At 44.3% G+C, this 25,225-nt stretch overlaps 2 long non-coding RNA genes across 2 annotated transcripts; both read left to right on the top strand.

Annotated features, from left to right (window-relative positions):
• The first annotated feature begins 1,571 nt into the window (after positions 1 to 1,571).
• On the top strand, positions 1,572 to 17,226 carry LOC147091179 (uncharacterized). Its single transcript, XR_015075176.1, has 3 exons — positions 1,572 to 1,707; positions 2,621 to 2,670; positions 17,134 to 17,226. It is a non-coding gene; the product is annotated as an uncharacterized LOC147091179 (long non-coding RNA).
• On the top strand, positions 17,227 to 24,756 carry LOC147091178 (uncharacterized). The gene is made up of 3 exons (XR_015075177.1): positions 17,227 to 17,278; positions 24,550 to 24,626; positions 24,719 to 24,756. It is a non-coding gene; the product is annotated as an uncharacterized LOC147091178 (long non-coding RNA).
• The last annotated feature ends 469 nt before the right edge of the window (positions 24,757 to 25,225 follow it).

The raw sequence follows: 25,225 nt of genomic DNA, 5'->3' as shown, positions 1-25,225 counted from the left end.
AATTATGTTTGATAATTATATTAACATTTTTCAGGGCGAAACTACCAGGGTAGATAAGGCGGGAAACCAGTGGCTGTAGTGTATTTAGATTTTATCATTTTATAAGTTTGAATGAGTTCACTTCTCATTCTTCTCAAGTCCAGATAATATAGCCCCTTTAGACTTAATCTCTGCTCATAGGAAAATCCTCTCATCCCAGGAATCTAACTGGTGAAGTAGGAATAAATGGGACAATTTCGGATGACTGGGTGCAACTAGTGGATTGTCGGAAGGATCAGTGCTTGGGCCTCGGCTATTTACAATCTATATCAATGACTTAAATGAGGGGGTTGTGGAATGCGTCCAAGTTTGCTACATGATACAAAGTTGGGAAAGTAAATTGTCAGGAGGACACAAGGAGGCTGCAATGCGATATAGACTGGTTAATTGATTGAGCAAGAAGGTGGCAGATGGAGCGCAATGTGTGGAAATGTGGAAGTATCCACTTTGATAGGAAGAATGGAAAAACAGAATATTTGTTAAAAGTTGTGGGACTAGTAAATTCTGGTATTCAGAGGGATTTAGAGGTCCTTGTACATGAGTAGCAGAAAGTTAACTTGAAGGTAGAGCAAGCAATTAGGAAGGCAAATAGTATATTCCCCTTTATTGCAAGAGGATTTGAGAACAAGAGTAAGGAAGCCTTGCTGCAATAATAGAGGGCTTTGGTGAGCCCGCAGCTGGAGTACAGTGTGCAATATTGGCCTCCTTATCTAAGGAAGGATATATTTGCTTTAGAGGGGATACAGCGAATGTTCACTAGATTGATTACTGGGAATGGAGGGCTGTCCCATGAGCAGAAATATAGTCGAATGGGCCTATATTCTCTGGAGTTTAGAAGAATGAGAGGTGATCTCATTGAAACGTATACAATTCTTAAAAGGCTTGACAGGGTAGATGCTGATAGACTGTTTTTGCCTGGCTGGCGTGACTAGAACTAGGGGTCATAGGCTCAGGAGAAGGGGGCCGACCGTCCAGGACTGTGATGAGGAGGATTGTCTTCACTCAGAGGGTTGTGAATCTTTGGAATTCTCTACCCCAGAGGGCTGTGGTGTTCAGTCGATGCATATTCTGAAGGCTGAGATCGATAGATATTTGGGAACTAAGGGAACCAAGGTATATGGGAATAGTGCAGGAAGGTGGAGTTGTGGTGGAAGATCAGTCATGTTCTTAATACATGGCGGAGCAGGCTCGAGGAGCCAAATGGCCTACTGCTGCTCCTATTTATTATGTCCTTATGCCAATTAAATTTCCAATAAAGACAAACCATTAATCAATACTGACCATAAAATGCTCAGACCCTCCCCAGTTCCAATCTCCCTGCATCCTTCATGCTGGGCAGCTGAAGACAAGTTATATTACAGCAGCAAAGCCCAGCTGGTTACCATGGGACCAGGAGATATGTTTACTTATTTGTTTAGCTGCGATCATTTCACTAAAAGTCTTTAATTTGCATGGGTTGTGCCATATTATAAAACATTACTAAACCATATTCTGTCAGCCAAGCAGCACTGCCCTCAGTCACACGTGTCTCTGATGTGGGAGGTGTTGGTGGAAGAGCTGTCATTGAGTCCGACACCGCACACAGCAAATTGTACCTGAGACTGAGAAGGGTGCAGGTGATCTGAACCCACTGCACCTCACACAGCGACACCCCATTTGGAGACTCTGGTAAGCAGTCATGTATGAATGGACTTTTAGAACGTGCTGAGAAGTTTGCCACATGCTAAGTAGCGACTCAGGGGTGTGTGTTCCGCTTGTCCTGTCCCAATACTCAGTAAAGACCTGTGTTAGAATATTAGAAGGGTGTCTCTATCGGGAGACTGGAAGGAGAGTCAAGGATTTTTTGTTTATCAAATACATGTAAGGAGGTGAAGCTCACCTGTCTGTAGGGTCCTAGTGAGGGAGAGACGCAGAGCTCAACTCTGTCTGTAGGGTCCCAGTGAGTGAGAGACGCAGAGCTCACCTCTGTCTGTAGGTGCCCCACTGAGGGAGGGACACAGAGCTCATCTCTGTCTGTAGGGTCCCAGTGAGGGAGAGACGCAGAGCTCATCTCTGTCTGTAGGGTCCCAGTGAGGGAGAGATGCAGAGCTCACCTCTGTCTCTAGGGTCCCAGTGAGGGAGAGACGGAGAGCTCGCCTGTCTGTAGGGTCCCAATGAGGGAGTGAGTTGGAGCTCACCTCTGCCTGTAGGGGTACCAGTGAGGGAGAGTGGTAGAGCTCGCCTCTGTCTGTAGGGTCCCAGGGAGGGAGAGACGGAGAGCTCACCCATGCACTGGAGTGTCAGCAGGGATTGAATTCTCAAGTCTCTGGAGTGGGACTTGAACCTTCTGACTCAGAGTCGAGGGTGCTACCAACTGAGACACGGCAGACAATGTATTAGCGCAGTTTGAGGGCTGTGGTCGGGTTGGAATGTGGAGTTTACCTTTAAAGTCTGTAGGGTCTCAGTGAGGGAGAGAGATACAGCTTCCCCATTATAAATAGATACACTCACTGATTCCCTGTCCAACTCCCTATTTAAAGATTCCTCTGATCCCCAATTCCCTCAACTCACACTAATACAAATTCCATGTTTTCACTTCCAGATTATCAGCCAGTGAGATGAGGACTCTGCTGCTGATTCTCGGTTACCTCAGTAAGTAATTTCCATTATAAACCAACTGCACCCTGTGTTTTTAATGTCTTTACATAGCAAAATCTCACAAGGCGCCTCTCGTTTGTGACTTGGATTAGGGCTGTTACAGGGCTGTGGCAGGGGCGGAAACCGGATTGTGAGGTTCCAACAGAGCGTAAATTGAAATTCTTACTTTCCCATTATATATACATTTAATTTGTGTTATTCGTTCATGGTATGCGGGCGTCGCTGGCAAGGCCAGCATTTATTGCCCATCCCTAATTGCCCTTGAGAAGGATAAACCACTGCAGTCTGTGTGGAGAAGGTACTACCACAGTGTCGTCAGGGAGGGTGCACCAGGATTTTGACCCAGCGACGAGGAAGGGACGGCTGATCAGATTTAAAAGTTATGCATTTGTGATAGCTATTCGATCATTACTCTGCACAGTTCTGTTCTCCAAATTACAAAAAAGAATGTAGAGGTACTGGAGAGGGTGGGAAAAAAATTTACAAGATGATACCAGAACTGAGATGTTCTCTCTATCAGGAAAGAATGAACTGGTTGGAACTCTTTTCTCCAGAAAAGGGAAGGCTGGGGATGGACCTGATGGCCGTCTTTAATATTATGAATGTCAACGTAGAGAAGATGTTTCCACTTGTGGGCGAGGCGAGTTCTAGGGGGTCATCAATATAAGATAGTCACTAAAAATCCAATAGGGAATTCAGGAGAAACTTCTTTACCCAGAGAGGGCTGAGAATGTGGAACTCGCTAACAGAGGAACAGGTTGAGGCGAATACCATAGATTATAGATAAGCACATGAGGGAGAAAGGATTAGAAGCATATGTTGATAAGGTTAGATGAAGAATGGTGGGAGAAGTCTCGTCGTGGAGAGAAAACACCGTTAGGAACAGTTGGGCTGAAAGGCCTGTTTCTGTGCTGTAAATTCTTCATATTTATATGCTGTACATATTTATATATTATTATACATATTATACTATTAATTATTATTCAGATATAAAACTAATGCATTTGTCATAGATCTGTAATATCTACAATATTGATCAATATTATTTATAATGCATTTATAATGGACTAGCTGGAGTGCCCGGCGGTGCCGAGGCTTTTTCGAGGGCATGTTGTTGTTGGAAAAGAGAGAGAGAGAGCGACTGGCGGGGGGGGGTGGAAGAGAGAGAGCGATTGGGGGGGAAGAGAGAGAGCGACTGGGGGGAAAGAGAGAGAGCGACTGGGGGGGAAGAGAGAGAGCGACTGGGGGGGATGAGAGAGAGCGACTGGGGGGGAAGAGAGAGAGTGACTGGGGGAAGAGAGAGAGCGACTGGGGGGAAGAGAGAGAGCGACTGGGGGGAAGAGAGCGCGACTGGGGGGAAGAGAGAGAGAGCGACTGGGGGGAAGAGAGAGAGCGACTGGGGGAAGAGAGAGAGCGACTGGGGGGAAGAGAGAGAGCGACTGGGGGGAAGAGAGAGAGCGACTGGGGGGAAGAGAGAGAGCGACTGGGGGGAAGAGGGGAGGAAGAAGAGGGGGGAGGAGGGGGGAAGGGGAGTGGAGGGGGGAAGGGGAGTGGAGGGGGGGAGGGGAGGGGGGGAAGGGAAGGGGAGGGTGGGAGTGGAGGGTGGGAGGGGGAAGGGGAGGGGAGTGGGGAGAGGGGAGGGGGGGAGGGGGGAGGGGAGGGAGGAGGGGGGAAGTATTTTATTATTTAAAATTTAATATTAATAGATATTAAATATTGCAATATTAATTGATATTATGCATTTGCAATAGATCTTTAATCTTTGCATTATTGACTGATATTACTTATTATGGATTTGCAATAGATTTTTAATATTTGAATTATTGAACGTTATTTTTTATGTGGATTTGTAAAAGATGATTAATATTTGAGTTATTGATTGATATTATTTATTCGTGTATTTGTAACAGATCATTAATATTTGCATTATTGATTGATGTTATTTATTAAGGATTTGTAATAGATATTTAATACTTGAATTATTAATATTATTTACTAATGATTTGTAACAGATCTTTAATATTTATATTATTAATTGATATTTTTTACAGTTTTGTAATAGATCTTTAATATTTGCTTTATTGATTGATGTCATTTATTAAGGATTTGTAATATATCTTTAATATTTGCATAATTATTGATTTATATTATTTATTACAGATTTGTAACAGATCGTTAATATTTGCATGATTGATTGATGTTATTTAATATGGATTTTTAATAGAACTTGAATATTTGCATTACTGATTGATGATATTTATTAAATATTTGTAATCGATTGTTAATATTAGCATTGTTGATTGATGTTATTAATTATGGATTTGTAATATATCTAACATTTAATTTATTGATTGATGTAATTTATTAAGGATTTGTAATAGATCTTTAATATTTGCGTTAAAGATTGATATTATTTATTAAGAATTTGTAATAGCTCTTTAATATTTCCATTATTTAAGTTATTTATTAAGGATTTGTAATAGATCTTTATTATTTCGTTTTTTCATTGATGTTATTTTATGGCTTTGTAATAGATCTTTAATATTTGAATTATTGATCGATGTTATTTTTTAAGGATTTGTAATAGATCTTTAAAATTTGCATTACTGTTTGATGTTATTTATTACGAATTTGTGATAGATCATTAATATTTGTGTTATTGATTGATATCATTTATTAAGGATTTGCTATAGATCTTCAATATTTCCATTATTTAAGTTATTTATTCAGGATTTGTAATAGATCTTTAATATTTGAATTATTGATCGATGTTATTTATTATAGATTTGTAATAGATCTTTAATACTTGCATTATTGAACAATGTTATTTATTAAGGATTTGTAATAGAATTTAATATTTGCATTATAGATCAATATGATTTATTATGGATTTGTAATAGATGTTTAATATCTGAATTATTGATTGATGTTATTATTAAGGGTTTGTAATCCATTTTTAATATCTGCATTATTGATTGATATTATTTCATATGGATTTGAAATAGATCTTTAATAATTGCATTATTGAGCAATATTATTTATTATTGATTTGTAATAGATCGTTAATATTTGCATTATTGATTGATTTTATTTTTTAACGATTTGTAATATATCTTAAATATTTGCATGATAGCAAAATACTGCAGATGTTGGAAATCCGAAATAACAACAGAAAATGCTGGAAAAACTCAGCAGGTCAGGCAACATCCGTGGAGAGAAATTTGAGTTGACGTTTCGGGTCGAATCCTTCTTCAAAACTGGAAAGGAAATAAAATAGATCGAAGGCAGGGCTGCGATCTGACAAATGAAGTGAAAGAGACAAAAGAATCTGCAACCGAGGATTCCCCTCTACCGTGGTTGACACTGTCCTCGACCGTGTCAGTTCTATCTCCCGCACTTCTGCCCTCACCCCTGCCCCTCCATCCCGGAACCACAATACGGTTCCCCTTGTCCTCACCTTTCAACCCACCAGCCTCCACATTCAACGGACCATCCTCTGGCATTTCCGCTACCTCCAAAGTGATCCCACCTCCAAACGTATCATTCCCTCCCCTCCGAGACACCCTAGTCCACTCCTCTACCACCCCAAACAGCCCTTCCAATTCGCCTGGCACCTTCCCGTGCAAGCAGCGGAGATATAACACCTGCCGCTATACGTCCCCCCTTCCCACTGTCCAGGGCCCCAAACACCCCTTCCAGGTGAAACAGCGATTTACTTGTACTTCTCGCAAACAATATAATGTATTCGCTGCTCACGATGTGGCCTCCTCTACATTGGGAGAGCAAACGCAGATTGGGTGACCACTTTGCGGAACACCTCCGTTCAGTCTGTAAGGGTGACCCCGAGCTTCCGGTCGCCTGTCATTTTAATTCACTGCTCCATTCCCACTCGGACCTCACCATCCTTGGCCTCTTGTATTGTTCCACGGAAGCTCAACGTAAACTCGAGGAACAGCACCTCATCTTCGGATTAGGCACTTTGCAGCCTTCGTGACTCAATATCGAGTTCAAAAATTTCAGATCATAACCTTGGCCCCTATTCCTTTTTTACTTGTAATTTTACCACTCCTTTCCCCCCCCCCCTTTCCTTTTGTTTCTCTCTCCCACCTGGCAGCTATCTCTTGCCTGCCAGTACACTTCACACCTAATCTCAGCTATTACCATCTCGTCTTGCTTCGAATACCTTTTATTGTCTCTTTTACATCTTTTGTCTCTTTCACTTCTTTTGTCCGATCGCAGCCCTGCCTTCGATCATTTTAATTTTCTTTCCAGTTTTGAAGAAGGGTTCGACCGAAAACGTCAACTCAAATTTCTCTCCACGGATGTTGCCTGACTGGCTGAGTTTTTCCAGCATTTTCTGTTGTTATTTTAAATATTTGCATTTTTGATTGACCTTATTTATTAAAGACTAGGTGGGGGAGCCCGGCTTTGCGAGGGCTGTTTTGGGCCGGGCGGTTTAAATCGAGTGCCAGGCTTTGGGGCCTCTCTGTGTCATTCTATGAATCTGCTGCCGGGCAACACTTTAAATCGAGTCCCAGGCTTTTGGGCCCTGTCTGTGTCCCTCTCTCTGGGCCGGGCGGTTTAAATCGAGTCCCAGGCTTAGGGACCTCTCTGTGTCCCTCTGTGAATCTGCTGCCGGGCAACATTTTAAATCAAGTCCCAGGCTTTTGGGCCCTGTCTGTGTCCCTCTCTCTGGGCCGGGCGGTTTAAATCGAGTCCCAGGCTTTGGGACCTCTCTGTGTCCCTCTGTGAATCTGCTGCCGGGCAACATTTTAAATCGAGTCCCAGGCTTTTGGGCCCTGTCTGTGTCCCTCTCTCAATCTGCTGCCGGGCAACATTTCTACCTTTTAATACCTTGAAAGATGAAAGTGAAATTACTTATAAAACGTTTTTGGTAAATCTTATGTTATTTTTAAAAGAGATAGTAACTTTTTCAAAGCTAGATAAGGAGAGTAGTTTGAGCTGCAAGCAGTGAAACAATGGCTGGCAGATCCCTGAGATGAAAACGATTTGTCCCGCCCACACACACACTTAATACCTTGAAAGATGAAAGTGAAAGTACTTCTAAAATGTTTCTGGTAAATCTTATTTATTTTTAAAAGAGATACTAACTTTTTCAAAGCTGGATGATCAAAGTAGTTTGAGCTGCAAGCTGAAGTAATGGCAGTGAAACAATGGCTGCCAGATCACTGAGATGAAAACGATGAGTCCCGCCCACACACACACACACCGATTGGCCAACCATCAGGGGACCGTACTGTAGGATTGGTCAATCGTGACGGCACAGGATTGGTCGAACCTTGACGTCAGTCAATCAATGCTAAGTAGCAGATAATGAGTTTAATTTTGAAGGTTTTTTGCATAAGGCGCGAACAATTTTCGTCTGACCGAAAAGTAAATATGCCTACGACCGTCCCGGAACCGTAAGCTTTCTTTGGAGGTAACGCGCACGTAGGTGCGCTCTATAACTTTCGAGCACATAGCCGGACAGACGCACACCTGAGGACAGAAGGACAGACAGACAGAAGTATCCATTTATATATATAGATTTGCAATAGATCTTTTAAATTTGCATTATTGATTAAAGTTATTTATTAATGATTTTAATAGTTCTTTAATATTTTAATGCTTGGTTTGTGTTATTAATTATGTATTTGCAATATATCTTTAATATTTGAATTATTGATCGATGTTAAGGATTTGTAATGAATCTTTACTATTTGCATTATTGATTGATGTTATTTATTAAGGATTTGTAATAGGTCTTTAATACTTGCATTATTGGTGTTAATTTTTACAGATTTGAAATAGATCTTTCATATTTGCATTATTGATTGATGTTATTTATTAAGGCTTTGTAATAGGTCTATAATATTTGCATTATTGATTGTATTTTTATTTATCGATTTGCAATATATCTTAAATATTTCAAATATTGATTGATGTTAATTGTTAATGATTTGTAATAGTCCTATAACATTTGCATTATTGATTGATGTTATTTATTAAGCGTTTGTAATATATCTTTAATATTTTCCTTATTGATTGTTATTAATTATGGATTAGCAATATAACTTTAATATATGCATTATTGATCAATATTATTTATTATGGATTTGTAATAGATCTTTAGTATTTGCGTGAGTGATCGATATAATTTAACATGGATTTATAATAGATCTGTAATATTTGCCTGATCGATTGATGTTATTTCAAGGATTTGTAATAGATCTTTAATATTTGCATTTTTGATAGATATGATCTGTTAAATATTTGTAATAGATCTACAATATTTACATTATTGATTGATATTATTCATTATGCATTTGTAATAGGTCATAATATTTTCATTATTGATTGATGTTATTTATTAAGGATTTGCAAAAGATCGTTAATATTTGCATTATTGATTGAAATGATTTAATATGGGTTTGTAATAGATCTTTAATATTTGTATTAATGATTGATATTATTTATTCAGGAATTCCCAACTCCCAACTGCACTTAAGAAAATCCAACTGTCTAGCCACTGTCCCTCCATTCACCATGACATTTCTACAGCTACTGATCTGCTCAACCACCTCCACACCACCACATTTGATGCCCTAGTCCATACTAAAACAATTACCCTCTCTCTCCCTGGCCTTTCTTCCTGGTAAAGCTCTCATCTTCGTTCCCTTATGTGCAAGGGAAGCAGACTTGAATGGAAATGGCGGACATCTGGTTCAGTCTTTCACCGCCAGATCTGGCTGGAACACAAAAAGCACTATCGGGTCCTGCTCTCATCTACCAAAATTGCTCACTATTCCAGAATCATTCTGGAATGGAAAGATAAATTCTGGCTCTTATTCTCTACTGCTAACCGACTTCTTAACTCCTCGCCCCTGTCTCCTCCACATTCACCTCCGATAACATGTGAGGAGCTCATGGACTTCTTTGTCTCTAAGATTGAGACTATCTGTTCAGCTGCCTCTGTAACTTCACTTCCTTTCCCTAGCCCACTGGGCCAAACTTCATCTGCAATTCCCCCCTTCCCGAGCCCTGAACTGACATTTTTCTGCAGTTTCTCTCTGACCTCTCCTCATGACCTCTCTGCGCTCAACTTGTCAATGAGACCCACCTTCCGTCCCTCGAACCTATTCCCACCAAACTGTTGACCATCCAACTTCCTTTTCTGGCTACCATGTTAGCTGATATTGTTAACGCTTCCCTCTCCTCAGGTACTGTCTCACTCTACCTCAAGTATTCCATCATTACCACGATCCTCAAAAAATGAAACCGTGATCCCTCCGTCTAATAAACTAGCACCCGATCTCCAACCTCCCTTTCCTCTCCAAATTTCTTGAACGTGTTGTCGACTCGCATATCCGTGCCCATCTTTTCCTCAATGCCATGTTTGAACTGCTCCAACCAGATTTCCGCCCTTGCCACTGTACCGAAACAGCTCTCAGCAAAGTCACAAATGACATCCTTTTTGAATGTGAAAAAGGTAAACTATCCCTCCTCAGCCTTCTTGACTTACCTGCAGCCGTCGACATGGTTGAACACTCCATTCTTCTCCAACATTTCTGAACCATCGTTGAGCTGTTTGGGACTGCACTCACCAGGTTCAATTCATATCTATCTAATATCACCTGCAATGGCTTCTCTTCACCTCCCGCATCGTTAACTCGGGTGCCCCCAAGGATCTATTCTTTGCCCCTCCTATTTCCCATCTACATGCTGCCCCTTGGTGACATCTTGTGAAAACACAGCTTCAGTTTCCACAGGTATACTGACGACACCAAACTCTACCTCACTACCTCTTCTGTCCCCCCTCCATCGCCTCTCAATTGTGAGAATGCTTCTCTGACATAATGTGCTGGATGAGCAAACACTTTCTCCAATTTAATATTACGAAGATCAAAGGCAAAATTTTCGTTCCCCGTCACTAACTCCATTCCCTAGCCACTCACTCCATCCATCTCCCTAACATCTGTGTGTGGCTGAACCACACTGTTCGCAACCTTGTTGTCAAATTTGAACTGAAATGTGCTTCTGAGCACACATCCACAGCACAACAATGACCGCCTACTTCCACCTCCGTAACAAGCCCCATTCGCCCATCTCCCCTGTGCCCACTGATCTACATTGGCTCCCGATTAAGCAGCAGCTCGATTTCAAAATTCTCATCCTTGTTTTCAAATCCCTCCATATCCTTGCCCCTTCCTATTTCAGTAATCTCCTTCAGCCCCAAATCCCCCCAAGATAATTGTGCTCCTCTAATTCTGGACTCTTGAGCCTCCCTGATTACAATCGCTCAACCTTTGGTGGCCGTGCCTTCTGTTGCCTAGGCCCCAAGCTCTGGAATTCCCTGCCTAAACCTCTCCATCCTGCTACCTCACTTTCCTCCGTTAAGGCGCTCCTTAAAACGTAGCTTTCAGAGCCAGCTTTTGATCACCTGACCTAATTTATCATTAGTGACTCGGTGTCAAATTATATCTTTTAAACTACTCCTGTGCAACGCCTTGGGAAGTTTTACTACGTTAAAGATGCTATATAAATACAAGTTGTTGTTATTATTAAGGATTTGTAATAGATCTGTAATATTTGCATTATTGATTGATATTATTTATTCTCCTCCTTCCTTGGCTCTGTTTTCACCGCAAGAGAATTGCGAATTGTTTCTATGTGTTAAGATGTCCTGAAATCATTGCACTTTATTTGCATAAATATTATGAATATTATTTATATTTACACACTTCTTTCAAATATTTAGCGAGCTGTATTTGTTTTTTAATGTTATTACTTACACTTATGTATTAGTACTTTTAAATTATAATTTACATTTTTATGTTTGTTTATGTTTCACATTGTCATTTATTTTTCATCTTTAATTTCAGTTCTTATACTTATCTTAACATTTATATTTCTTATTCACGGGTTTGGTACCAGTTGGAGAATTGTATCCAATTCTGGGCACCACGTTTAAGGAATGAAGTGAATGCTTTGGAGAGGGTACAGAAGTGATTTACTAGAATGGTTCCAGGGATGACTGATTAGAGTTACCAGGCACGACCGGAGAAACTGAGTGTTTAACCTTAAATCAGAGAAGGCTAAGGGGAGATTCGATAGGGGGGTTTAAATTCATGAAGGATTTAGATAAAGAAAATAAAGAGAAACTGTTTCCACTGGCTGAAGGATCGACAACAAGATGGCACAATATTACAGTGATTGTGAAAATAACCAGAGCAGACACGAGATAAAGCTTTTTTGCGCAAGGAGTGGTTAGGATTTGGAAAGCACTGCCTGATAGGGTGATGGAAACAGATTCATTAGTAGTCTTCAAAAGGGAATTGGATAAATAATTGAAGGAGAAAGGTTTCTGGGTTATGGCGAAAGAGCGGGAGAGTGTGACTACCTGGAATGATCTTCAAAAAAGCCGACACAGACTCGATGGGCCGAATGGCCTCCCTCAGTGTTGTACTAATATATGATTATAAGTTATTCATATACTCAGTATTTTATCAGAATATATATCGATCAATTTGCATAACATATTATTAATTGCCTTTGATATCCAGCTTCCAATTTATTTATATATTCAGTGTAAATATATTCAATTTTCATATATATATAATAAATATAAAATATATATATAATTTTATAGTTTTTCAATTAAGAACCAACAATAGAAAGTTATCTCACACTGACCATCGAGAGTGGCTCAACATCTGCACTCAGTGTTCACCTGAGGACTGAGATACCCCTTGATGTGTCTCACTGACCATCGAGAGCCCCTCACCATCTGCACTCTGTGTTCACCTGGGGACTGAGATCCCCCATGATATCTCTCACTGACCATCGAGAGGCCCTCACCATCTGCACTCAGTGTTCACCTGGGGACTGAGATACCCCATGATCTCTATTACTGACCATCGAGAATCCCTCACCATCTGCACTCAGTGTTCACCTGGGGACTGAGATACCCAATGATATCTCTCACTGGCCATCGAGGGTCTCTCACCATATGCACTCAGTGTTCACCTGGGGACTGAGATACCCCATGATATCTCTCACTGACCATCGAGAGTCCCTCACCATCTGCACTCAGTGTTCACCTGGGGACTGAGATACCCCATGATATCTCTCACTGACCATCGAGTGTCCCTCACCATCTGCACTCAGTGTTCACCTGGGGACTGAGATACCCCATGATATCTCTCACTGACCATCGAGTGTCCCTCACCATCTGCACTCAGTGTTCACCTGAGGACTGAGATACCCCATGATATCTCTCACTGACCATCGAGAGTCCCTCACCATCTGCAATCAGTGTTCACCTGGGGACTGAGATACCCCATGATATCTCTCACTGACCATCGAGTGTCCCTCACCATCTGCACTCAGTGTTCACCTGAGGACTGAGATACCCCATGATATCTCTCACTGACCATCGAGTGTCCCTCACCATCTGCACTCAGTGTTCACCTGGGGAATGAGATACCTCATGATATCTCTGACTGACCATCGAGAGTCCCTCACCATCTGCACTCAGTGATCACCTGGGGTCTGAGATACCCCATGATATCTCTCACTGACCATCGGGAGTCCCTCACCATCAGCACTCAGTGTTCACCTGGGGACTGAGATACCCCGTGATATCTCTCACTGACCATCGAGAATCCCTCACCATCTGCACTCAGTGTTCACCTGGGGACTGAGATACACCATTATATCTCTCACTGACCATCGAGAGGCCCTCAGCATCTGCACTCAGTGTTCACCTGGGGACTGAGATACCCCATGATATCTATTACTGACCATCGAGAGTCCCTCACCATCTGCACTCAGTGTTCACCTGGGGACTGAGATACCCCATGATATCTCTCACTGACCATCGAGTGTCCCTCACCATCTGCACTCAGTGTTCACCTGAGGACTGAGAAACCCCATGATATCTCTCACTGACCATCGAGTGTCCCTCACCATCTGCACTCAGTGTTCACCTGGGGAATGAGATACCTCATGATATCTCTGACTGACCATCGAGAGTCCCTCACCATCTGCACTCAGTGATCACCTGGGGTCTGAGATACCCCATGATATCTCTCACTGACCATCGGGAGTCCCTCACCATCAGCACTCAGTGTTCACCTGAGGACTGAGATACCCCATGATATCTCTCACTGACCATCGAGTGTCCCTCACCATCTGCACTCAGTGTTCACCTGGGGAATGAGATACCTCATGATATCTCTGACTGACCATCGAGAGTCCCTCACCATCTGCACTCAGTGATCACCTGGGGTCTGAGATACCCCATGATATCTCTCACTGACCATCGTGTGTCCCTCACCATCTGCACTCGTGTTCACCTGGGGACTGAGAGACCCCATGATATCTCTCACTGACCATCGAGAGTGCCTCAACATCTGCACTCAGTGTTCACCTGGGGACTGAGATACCCCATGATGTCTCTCACTGACCATCGAGTGTCCATCACCATCTGCACTCAGTTTTCACCTGGGGACTGAGATACCCCATGATGTCTCTCACTGACCCTCGAGTGTCCCTCACCATCTGCACTCAGTGTTCACCTGGGTACTGAGATACACCTTGATGTGTCTCACTGACCATCGAGAGTCCCTCACCATCTGCACTCAGTGTTCACCTGGAGACTGAGATACCCCTTGACGTGTCTCACTGACCATCGAGAGTCCCTCACTATCTGCACTCAGTGTTCACCTGGGGACGGAGATACCCCATGATATCTCTCACTGACCATCGAGAGTGCCTCAACATCTGCACTCAGTGTTCTCCTGGGGACTGAGATACCCCATGATATCTCTCACTGACCATCGAGTGTCCCTCACCATCTGCACTCAGTGTTCTCCTGCGGACTGAGATACCCAAAGATATCTCTCACTGACCATCGAGTGTCCCTCACCATCTGTACTCAGTGTTCACCTGGGGACTGAGATACCCCATGATATCTCTCACTTATCATCGAGAGTCCCTTACAATCTGCACTCAGTGTTCACCTGGGGACTGAGATACCCCATGATATCTCTCACTGACCATCGAGAGTGCCTCAACATCTGCACTCAGTGTTCACCTGGGGACTGAGATACCCCATGATGTCTCTCACTGACCATCGAGTGCCCATCACAATCTGCACTCAGTGTTCACTTGGGTACTGAGATACCCCATGATATCTCTTACTGACCATCGAGAGTCCCTCACCATCTGCACTCAGTGTTCACCTGGGGACTGAGATACCCCATGATATCTCTCACTGGCCATCGCGAGTCTCTCACCAGATGCACTCAGTGTTCACCTGGGGACTGAGATACCCCATGATATCTCTCACTGACCATCGAGAGTCCCTCACCATCTGCACTCAGTGTTCACCTGGGGACTGAGATACCCCATGATATCTCTCACTGACCATCGAGTGTCCCTCACCATCTGCACTCAGTGTTCACCTGGGGACTAAGATACCCCATGATATCTCTCACTGACCATCGAGAGCCCCTCACCATCAGCACTCATTGTTCACCTGGGGACTGAGATACCCCATGATATCTCTCACTGACCATCGAGTATCCCTCACCATCTGCACTCAGTGTTCACCTGGGGACTGAGATACCCCATGATGTCTCTCACTGACCATCGAGTGTCCATCACCATCTGCACTCAGTTTTCACCTGGGGACTGAGATACCCCATGATGTCTCTCACTGACCCTCGAGTGTCCCTCACCATCTGCACTCAGTGTTCACCTGGGTACTGAGATACACCTTGATGTGTCTCACTGACCATCGAGAGTCCCTCACCATCTGCACTCAGTGTTCACCTGGAGACTGAGATACCCCTTGACGTGTCTCACTGACCATCGAGAGTCCCTCACTATCTGCACTCAGTGTTCACCTGGGGACGGAGATACCCCATGATATCTCTCACTGACCATCGAGAGTGCCTCAACATCTGCACTCAGTGTTCTCCTGGGGACTGAGATACCCCATGATATCTCTCACTGACCATCGAGTGTCCCTCACCATCTGCACTCAGTGTTCTCCTGCGGACTGAGATACCCAAAGATATCTCTCACTGACCATCGAGTGTCCCTCACCATCTGTACTCAGTGTTCACCTGGGGACTGAGATACCCCATGATATCTCTCACTTATCATCGAGAGTCCCTTACAATCTGCACTCAGTGTTCACCTGGGGACTGAGATACCCCATGATATCTCTCACTGACCATCGAGAGTGCCTCAACATCTGCACTCAGTGTTCACCTGGGGACTGAGATACCCCATGATGTCTCTCACTGACCATCGAGTGCCCATCACAATCTGCACTCAGTGTTCACTTGGGTACTGAGATACCCCATGATATCTCTTACTGACCATCGAGAGTCCCTCACCATCTGCACTCAGTGTTCACCTGGGGACTGAGATACCCCATGATATCTCTCACTGGCCATCGCGAGTCTCTCACCAGATGCACTCAGTGTTCACCTGGGGACTGAGATACCCCATGATATCTCTCACTGACCATCGAGAGTCCCTCACCATCTGCACTCAGTGTTCACCTGGGGACTGAGATACCCCATGATATCTCTCACTGACCATCGAGTGTCCCTCACCATCTGCACTCAGTGTTCACCTGGGGACTAAGATACCCCATGATATCTCTCACTGACCATCGAGAGCCCCTCACCATCAGCACTCATTGTTCACCTGGGGACTGAGATACCCCATGATATCTCTCACTGACCATCGAGTATCCCTCACCATCTGCACTCAGTGTTCACTTGGGGACAGAGATACCCCATGATATCTCTCACTGACTATCGAGAGTCCCTCACCATCTGCACTCAGTGTTCACCTGGGGACTGAGGTATCCCATGATATCTCTCACTGACCATCGAATGTCCCTCACCATCTGCACTCAGTGTTCAGCAGCTCAGTCTGCAGGTGCCCGCGTGAACTGCTTCCTGAAACTTACCCGGGTACAAGGCGTTCTGTAGTTAATGTATAACAGAGAGATCATTCTGTGAGGTGTGTGAGAGTGAGCCGGACGTCCTGAGTCTTTGTGTTAATAGAAGTAAAACGGAGCCCAAATTATAGGGACACAGAACGAAGCCTGGTTTACAGAATCGCTAAATTCCAGCTTTAAATGTGCTGCTTTTCTATTGGACGAAGTGAAGATGAGGTTATTGCTGCTTTCTGTTACCTGATAGCGAAGGGATCATCTGGAATAGGGAGGACTGTCTGTGAGCAGTGAGTTAGTGGGGAGGTTGGGCTGGGAGAAAGATGGAAACCTCGTTTAGAGAAGGAGGAACGATTCCACAATTCATTTGCGGACTATCTACAAGGGTAGAGATTGAGACTGAGGTTATTGGTGCTTCGGGGGGTAGAAGCTGTTGTGTAACATTAACTATTATCATTAAGCATATTTCTGTAACTCAGTTGCAGACTCCATACTCACTGACCCGTGTGAAAATCACACAGTCCTGGACCAGCCCTGGAGGAGCACGGACTGTAGTGGGACTCAGTGCTATCACCAGGTGAAGTGTGATTGGAATGTTACCCGAGGATGGTACAGATTTAAAAGGTAACGTGAGGGGAAATTACCGATAAACTAGTCGATAAGCGAGGATTAAATGTACAGAAGTGAACAAAGTTTGAGATTAGGAATGGGAACATCAGGGAGACCGAGATCAACAGTCAGAACAATGGGACAGGGAGTCTTTCCAGGGATAGGGAAACAACCGAACTCTACAGAGAGAAACAGAGAGTGAAGGGAGATACCCGGGATAGAGGAGAATATAGAACTGGGACAGTGAGTAAAGGGAGATACCCGGGATAGAGGGGAATATAGAATGGGGACAGAGAGTAAAGGGAGACACCCGGGGTAGAGGGGAATACAGAACAGTGACAGTGAGTAAAGGGAGATACCCGGGATAGAGGGGAATATAGAACGGGGACAGAGAGTAAAGGGAGATAACCGGGCTAGAGGGGAATACAGAACAGGGACAGAGAGTAAAGGGAGATACCCGGGATAGAGGGGAATACAGAATGGGGACAGAGAGTAAAGGGAGATACCCGGGATAGAGGGGAATATAGAACGGGGACAGAGAGTAAAGGGAGATACCCGGGATAGAGGGGAATATAGAACGGGGACAGAGTGGAAAGGGAGATACCCGGGATAGAGGGAAATATAGAACGGGGACAGAGAGTAAAGGGAGATACCCGGGATAGAGGGGAATATAGAACGGGGACAGAGAGTAAAGGGAGATACCAGGGATAGAGGGGAATATAGAACGGGGACAGAGATTAAAGTGAGATACCCGGGATAGAGGGGAATATAGAATGGGGACAGAGAGTAAAGTGAGATACCCGGGATAGAGAAGAATATAGAAAGGGGTCAGAGAGCAAAGGGAGATTCCCGGGATAGAGGGGAATATAGAACGGTGACAGAGAGTAAAGGGAGATACCCGGTATAGAGGGGAATATAGAACAGGGACAGAGAATAAAGTGAGATACCCGGGATAAAGGAGAATATAGAACGGGGACAGAGAGTAAAGTGAGATACCAGGGATAGAGGACAATATAGAACGGGGACAGAGAGAAAAGTGAGATACCGGGGATAGAGGACAATATAGAACGGGGACAGAGAGTAAAGGGAGATACCCGGGATAGAGGGGAATATGGAACGGGGACAGAGAATAAATGGAGATGCCAGGGATAGAGGAGATTATAGAACTGGGACAGAAAGTAAAGGGAGATACCCAGGATAGAGGGGAATATCGAACGGGGACAGAGAGAAAAGGGAGATACCAGGCATAGAGGAGATTATAGAACTGCGACAGAGAGTAAATGGAGATAACAGGGACAGAGGAGAATATAGAACTGGGACAGAGAGTAATGGGAGATACCAGGGGTAGCGGAGATTATAGAATTGGGACAGAGAGTAAAGGGAGATACCCGGGATAGAGGGTAAAATAGAACGGGGACAGAGAATGAAGGGAGATACCAGGGATAGAGGAGATTATAGAATAGGACAGAGAGTAAATGGAGATACTTGGGATAGAGTAGATTATGGAACGGGGACAGAGAGTAAAGGGTGATACCCGGGATAGAGGAGAATATAGAACCGGGACAGAGAGTAAAGGGAGATACCAGGGATAGAGGGGAATATAGAACGGGGACAGAGAGTAAAGGGAGGTACTCGGGATAGAGGAGATTATAGAACTGGGACAGAGAGTGAAGGGAGACACCAGGGATAGAGGGGAATATAGAACGGCGACAAAGAGTAAAGGGACATACCCGGGATAGAGGGGAATATAGAACGGGGACAGAGAGTAAAGGGAGATACCCGGGATAGAGGGGAATATAGAACGGGGACAGAGAGTAAAGGGAGATACCCGGGATAGAGGGGAATATAGAACGGGGACAGAGAGTAAAGGGAGATACCTGGGATAGAGTGGAATATAGAACGGTGACAGAGAGTTAAGGGAGATACCCGGGATAGAGGGGAATATAGAACAGGGACAGAGAGTGAATGGGGATACCCGGGATAGAGGGGAATATAGAACGGGGACAGAGAATAAAGGGTAATACCCAGGATAGACGGGAATATAGAACGGGGACAGAGTTTAAAGGGAGATACCCAGGATAGAGGGGAATATAGAACGGGGACAGAGAGTAAAGGAGTTACCCGGGATAGAGGGGAATATAGAACGGGGACAGAGAATAAAGGGTGATACCCGGGATAGAGGGGAATATAGAACTGGGACAGAGAGTAATGGGAGATACCCACGATAGCGGGGAATATAGAACGGGGACGGAGAGTAAAGGAAGATACCCGGGATAGGGAGGAATATAGAACGGGGACAGAGAATAAAGGGAGATACCCGGGATAGATGGGAATATAGAACGGGGACAGAGTAAATGATGGGTCTCATTATCCGGTACATTCTGCGGGTCCCAGAATTTCATAGAATCATAGAATGGTTACAGCATGGAAGAAGGCCATTCGCCCCGCCGAGCCCATGCCAGCTCTCTGCAAGAGCAGTTAGTCCCACTCCTCCACGCTTTCCCTGCAGCACTGCATTTTTTTTCTTCAAGTGCTTATCCGACTCCCTTCTGAAAGCCATGACTGAGTCTGCCTCCACCACCCTTTCAGGCATTGTTTTGTGGATATTAACAACTCGCTGACTAAAAATGTATTTCCTGTGTTGCCGTTGGTTGTTTTGCCAATCACCTTAAATCTGTGTCCTTTGGTTCTCGACCCTTCAGCCATTGGGAATCGTTTCTCTCTACTCTGTCCAATCTCCTCATAATTTTGAACGCCGCTTTCAAATCTCCTCTCAAACTTCTCTGCTCTAAGAGGAACAATACCAGCTTCTCCAGTCTAACCACGTAACTGAAGCCTCTCATCCCTGGAAACGTTCTCGTAAACCTGTTTCTGCACCCTCTCTAAGACCTTCGAGAACTTTAAGGCAGCACGGTGGCATAGTGGTTAGCACTGTTGCTTCACAGCGCCAGGGACCCGGGTTCGAATCCGGCCTCGGGTGACTGTCTGTGCGGAGTTTGCACATTCTCCCCGTGTTTGCGTGGGTTTCCTCCGGGTGCTCCGGTTTCCTCCCACAGTCCAAAGATGTGCGGGTTAGGATGATTGGCTATGATAAATTGACCCTTAGTGTTAGGGGGATTAAATACATGGGGTTACGGGGATAGGGTGGGATATGTGTTGGTGTAGGGGTTACGGGGATCGGGTGGGACACATGTCGGTGCAGGCTCGATGGGCCGAAATGGCCTCTATCTGCACTGTGGTGTTTCTGTGATTCTGTGATTTACATCCTTCTTAAAGTAGTGCCCTGAATTGGACACAATACTCCAGTTGAGGCAGAACCAGTGCTTTATACCAATTCATAATAACGTCCATGCTCTGTAGTCTATACCTCTATTCATGAATCAAAGGATTCCGTAAGGTTTTTCAACCGCTTTTTCAATCAGTCGTGCACTTAAACAATTTGAGCACATCTACCCCTAGTTCTCCCTGTTCATGGACCACCTTTAGGATTATACACTTCAGTTTTTTTTATTTCCTCTACTCTTTCTTTATACCAAAATGCATCACATTGTACTCTTCTGCATTAAATTTCAGCTACGTGTCCGCCCATTCCACCAGCCTGTCTATATCTTCTTGAAGTCTATCACTATCCTCATCACTGTTCACTATACTTCCAAGTTTTGTGTCATCTGCAAATTTTGAACTTGTGCCCTGTACACCCAGATTCAATTCATTAATATATATCAAGAAACGCAGTGGTCCTAGAACCAACACTTGGGGAACACCACTGTGCACGTTCCTCCAGCCTGACAAACAACCGATCACCAATACTCGGTGTTTCCTGTCACTTAGTCAATTTTGTATCCTTGCTGCCACTGTCTCTTTTATTCCATGGGCTTCAGCTTGGCTGGCAAGACTATTACGAGGCACTTTGTTGAACGCCTTTTGGAAATCCATGTACATCACATCAACCGGATTGCCCTAATCAACCCTCTCTGTTACCTCATCACAAAAAATGATAAAGTTAGGTAAACACGATTTTCCTTCAACAAACCCGTGTACATCCCGTCAACGGCATTGCCCAAATCAACCCTTTCTGTTACCACATCAAAGAAAATCATAATCATAATCATAATTATCATAATCAACTTTATTGTCATTGTTAGTGCACAAGTGCAGTACAACGAAATGTAAGCTTGCGGCTCCCGAGAGTGTACATTTTGATTGAGACATTTAACTTACATTTGGCTTGTACCATAAACATAAACATAATAAAGTGCAAATGTTCAAGTTAGTTAAACACGATTTGCCTTTAACAAATCCGTGTTGCCCTTCCTTACGTAATCCACACTTGTACAAGTGACTGATAATTTTATCCCTGTTTATTATTTCTAAATGCTACCCCAATACAGATTTTAAACAGACTGGCCTGTAGTTGCTGAGTTTATCATTAGACACTTTTTAGCACAAGGGTGCAACGTTTTCAACTCTCCAGTTCTCTGGCACCACCCCTGTTTCTAAGGAGGAGAGTAAGTTTCTGGTCTGTACCTCTGTGATTTCTTCCTTCACTTCCCTCAGCGTCCTACGATGCATCCCATCTGGTCCTGCTGACATATCTACATAAATTACAGCCAGCCTTTCTAGAACCTCCTCTTTAGCAATTATTATCCCATCCTGTATGTCCTCTAACTCCTCCTTCACTATGCCAATGGCAGCATCTTCTTACTTGATGAAGACAGATGCAAAGTAATCATTTCTGCACCTCAGCCATGCCCTGTACTTCCATGTGTAGGTATCCTTTTTGGGCTATAAATGGCCCCACCCCTCCTCTTACTACCCGGTTACTATTTATATGCCTATAGAAGACTTTTGGATTACCTCTTTTGTTAGTTGCCATTCTATTCTTATTTCGTCTTTTGGCCTCTTTTATTTTCTTTTTGACTTCTCCTCTGAACTTTCTGTATTTAGCCTGATTCACAGATGTATTCTCAACCTGAAATCTGCCATACGCACTCTTTTTCTGCTTCGTCTTACTCTCTATCTCTTTCGTCATTCGGGGAGCACTGACGTTAGTTGCCCTACCTTTCCCCCTAGTGGAAAAGTACCTTGACTGTACCCGAACTATTTACTCTTTAAAGGCAGCCCACTGTTCAATTACAGTTTTGCATGCCAATCTTTGATTCCAGTTTACCTGGGCAAGATTCGTTCGCATCCCACTGAAATTGGCCTTACTCAAATTAACCATTTTTACACTAGATTGTTCCCTGTCCTATTCCATAGATAATCTAAACCTTATGATACTATGATCACTGTTCCCTAAATGTACATCTACTGACACTTGCTCCCCTTGACCTACCTCATTCCCCAGAACCAGATCCAGCAAAGCCCCCTTCTTTATTGGGCCAGAAAACTACGGATCAAGAACGATCTCCTGAATGCATTTCAGAAATTCTTCCCCATCTCTGCCCTTTACAATAGTACTATCTCAGTCTATATTAGGATTGTTGAAGTCCCCCATTATCACTACGTTATATTTCTAGCATCTCACTGTATTTTCTCTGCAAAACTGGCTCCACCATATTTTTACCTACAGCTGGTGGCCTATCGAATAGAGTATTATTTCTTAACTCAAGCTTGAACCCTCCAGGACATCCTCTGTCTCCAGCACTGCAACATTCTCCGTCACCAACTCCTATCTTTCCTTCAATACCTTTCCTGAACAGCTTATAACCAGAAGTATTTAATACCAAATCCTGCCATTGTTTGAGCCAAGTCTCCATTATTGCCACAACATCATATCCCCATATAATTTTTTGTGCCTGCAGCTCACCAACCTGTTTACTACACTTCGTGCGTTCACATACATACACTGTAAACCTGTCATCTACCATCCTGTGTTCTCTCTTAGCCTGACCCCACATAATACCTTATTGTTTATTACTTTAGCACTATACATCGCTCGCAATCATTTGTCCCCTTTCTTTCTCATTTCTGAGGCCACATACGGGTGCCCATCCCCCTGCAACTTCGTTTAAACCCTCCCCAACAGCACCAGCAAACCTTCCCGTGAGGATATTGGTACCGGCTCTGTTGAGGTGCAACCCGTCCGGCCTGTACATGTCCCACCTTCCGCACAACAGGCCCCAATGCCCCAGGAATCTGACGCCCTCCCTCCTGCACCATCTCTCCAGCCACGCATTCATCTGCTCCAACCTCCTATTTCTAGATTCACTAGTGCGTGGCACCGGTATTAATCCAGAGATTACTACCTTTGAAGTCCTGCTTTTTAATCCCTTTCCTCGCTCCCTAAAATCTGCCTGCAGGAACTCATCCCTCCTTCTACCTATGTTGTCGGTACCAATATGGACCACGACCTCTGGTTGTTCACTCTCCCTCCTCAGAATGTTGTGCAGCCGCTCAGTGAAATCCTTAACCCTGGACCCAGGGAGACAACAAAACATCCTGGAGTAAAATCTGCGGTCGCAGAAACGCATGTCTGCTCCCCTAACATGAAAGCCCCTCCCACTATTGCATTCCCTATAATCATCCTCCCACCCCTGTACAGCTGAGACTCCCGTGGTTCCATGGAGTTAGCCCTGGCTGTGCTCCCCAGTGGAACCATTGACCTTTCCACTTTTCAGAACAGAGAAGCATTCAGGGGACTGCTGCATTACCTGCGTGGTCCTCCTCTTCTGTCTATGGGTCACCCATTCCCACTCTGCCTTCGCACTCCTTAGCTGCGGGGTGACCAACTTCTGAAACGTGCTATCCACGTTGCTCTCAGCCTCGCAGATGCAATGCAATGACACCAGCGGCTGCTCAAACTCTGAAAGCCAGGGCGCGAGCTCCTCCATCTGACGACACTTCCTGCACATGGGAAGCGTACTGGATTTTGCACATGGCACAGGATGCACATTCCGCGGGACTGAGCTGCCCTGCTATATGTCTATTTATTGGAGAATTAATTAACTTTACAGAAACTTTAGACTAAGGAGTACCTAATGAAAGTCAGTAATATAATATGTAATTGACAGTTACTAAATTATTAAAGTGTTAACTTTTACTGATTTAACATAGTTTTAACAATTACTAATATAATGTATTGTTAACAGTTACTAATTTAATGTAGTATTTACAGTTACTGATCACCAATCTCCAGCTTTGATCCTAACCAGCTATTTAACCCCGACCCCTAACTTGAAGAGCAGAAACACGATGTGACCTTTCCCAACCAGTCAGTTCCCAGTCTTTGTATCAGTTAATAATAGCCATCAGTTCAGGGTCTGACTTTGTGATTGTTGTTCCAGTTCTGGTGGATGGCAGATTCCTGAGACTCGGGTTCCACGCGATCGCTGCTCCACACACGTCTCAGGCTGGTTAAATGGTAATTTCAGACTTTATAATCTCAGATTTACATTCACTCTCCAGCACTGTTCACCTCGGTTATTTCTTCAATATTTGCAAACCTCGTTTCAGGTTTTCATCCCACGGTGGGACAGGGAGAAGTGGCGAGGAGAGTTTGTTTTACCGGGGGTAGCGGTCCCTGTCACTGGACCGGGGAGATCAAGATCAGAAACTGCACCAGTTACTTCGTTTATGAGTTGAAGCCGGCACCCGGGTGTAACTCTGCTTATTGCACAGGTACTTGGGGGGGGGGCAAAGGTCAGGAACTCGGGGGGGGGCAATGGTCAGGATCTCGGCTGGGGAAAGGTCAGGAACTTGAGGGGACAGTGGGCATGGAGTTCTGGGGGGAAAAGGTCAAAAACTCGAGTGGGCAAAGGTCAGGAATTGTAGCAAATGTCAGGAACTCGGGGGGCAAAGGCCAGGAACTCGATGTGGAAAAGGTCAGGAAAACTAGGTCGGTGAGAGAAGGTCGGTACTTGGGGGGGTGGGGGGGAGAGATAAGTTCAGGAACTCAGTGGGGGGTGAGAGAAGGTCAGGAACTCAGTGGGGGGTGAGAGAAGGTCAGGAACTCTGGGTTTA

Source organism: Somniosus microcephalus, unplaced genomic scaffold (genome assembly GCF_052327205.1).
Source record: "Somniosus microcephalus isolate GS21.2 unplaced genomic scaffold, FLI_Smic_1.0 unresolved_chr3, whole genome shotgun sequence".
NCBI classification, from domain to species: Eukaryota; Metazoa; Chordata; class Chondrichthyes; order Squaliformes; family Somniosidae; genus Somniosus; species Somniosus microcephalus.
The sequence above is the reverse complement of the archived record's forward strand: the minus strand, read 5'-3'. Positions and strand labels throughout refer to the sequence as shown.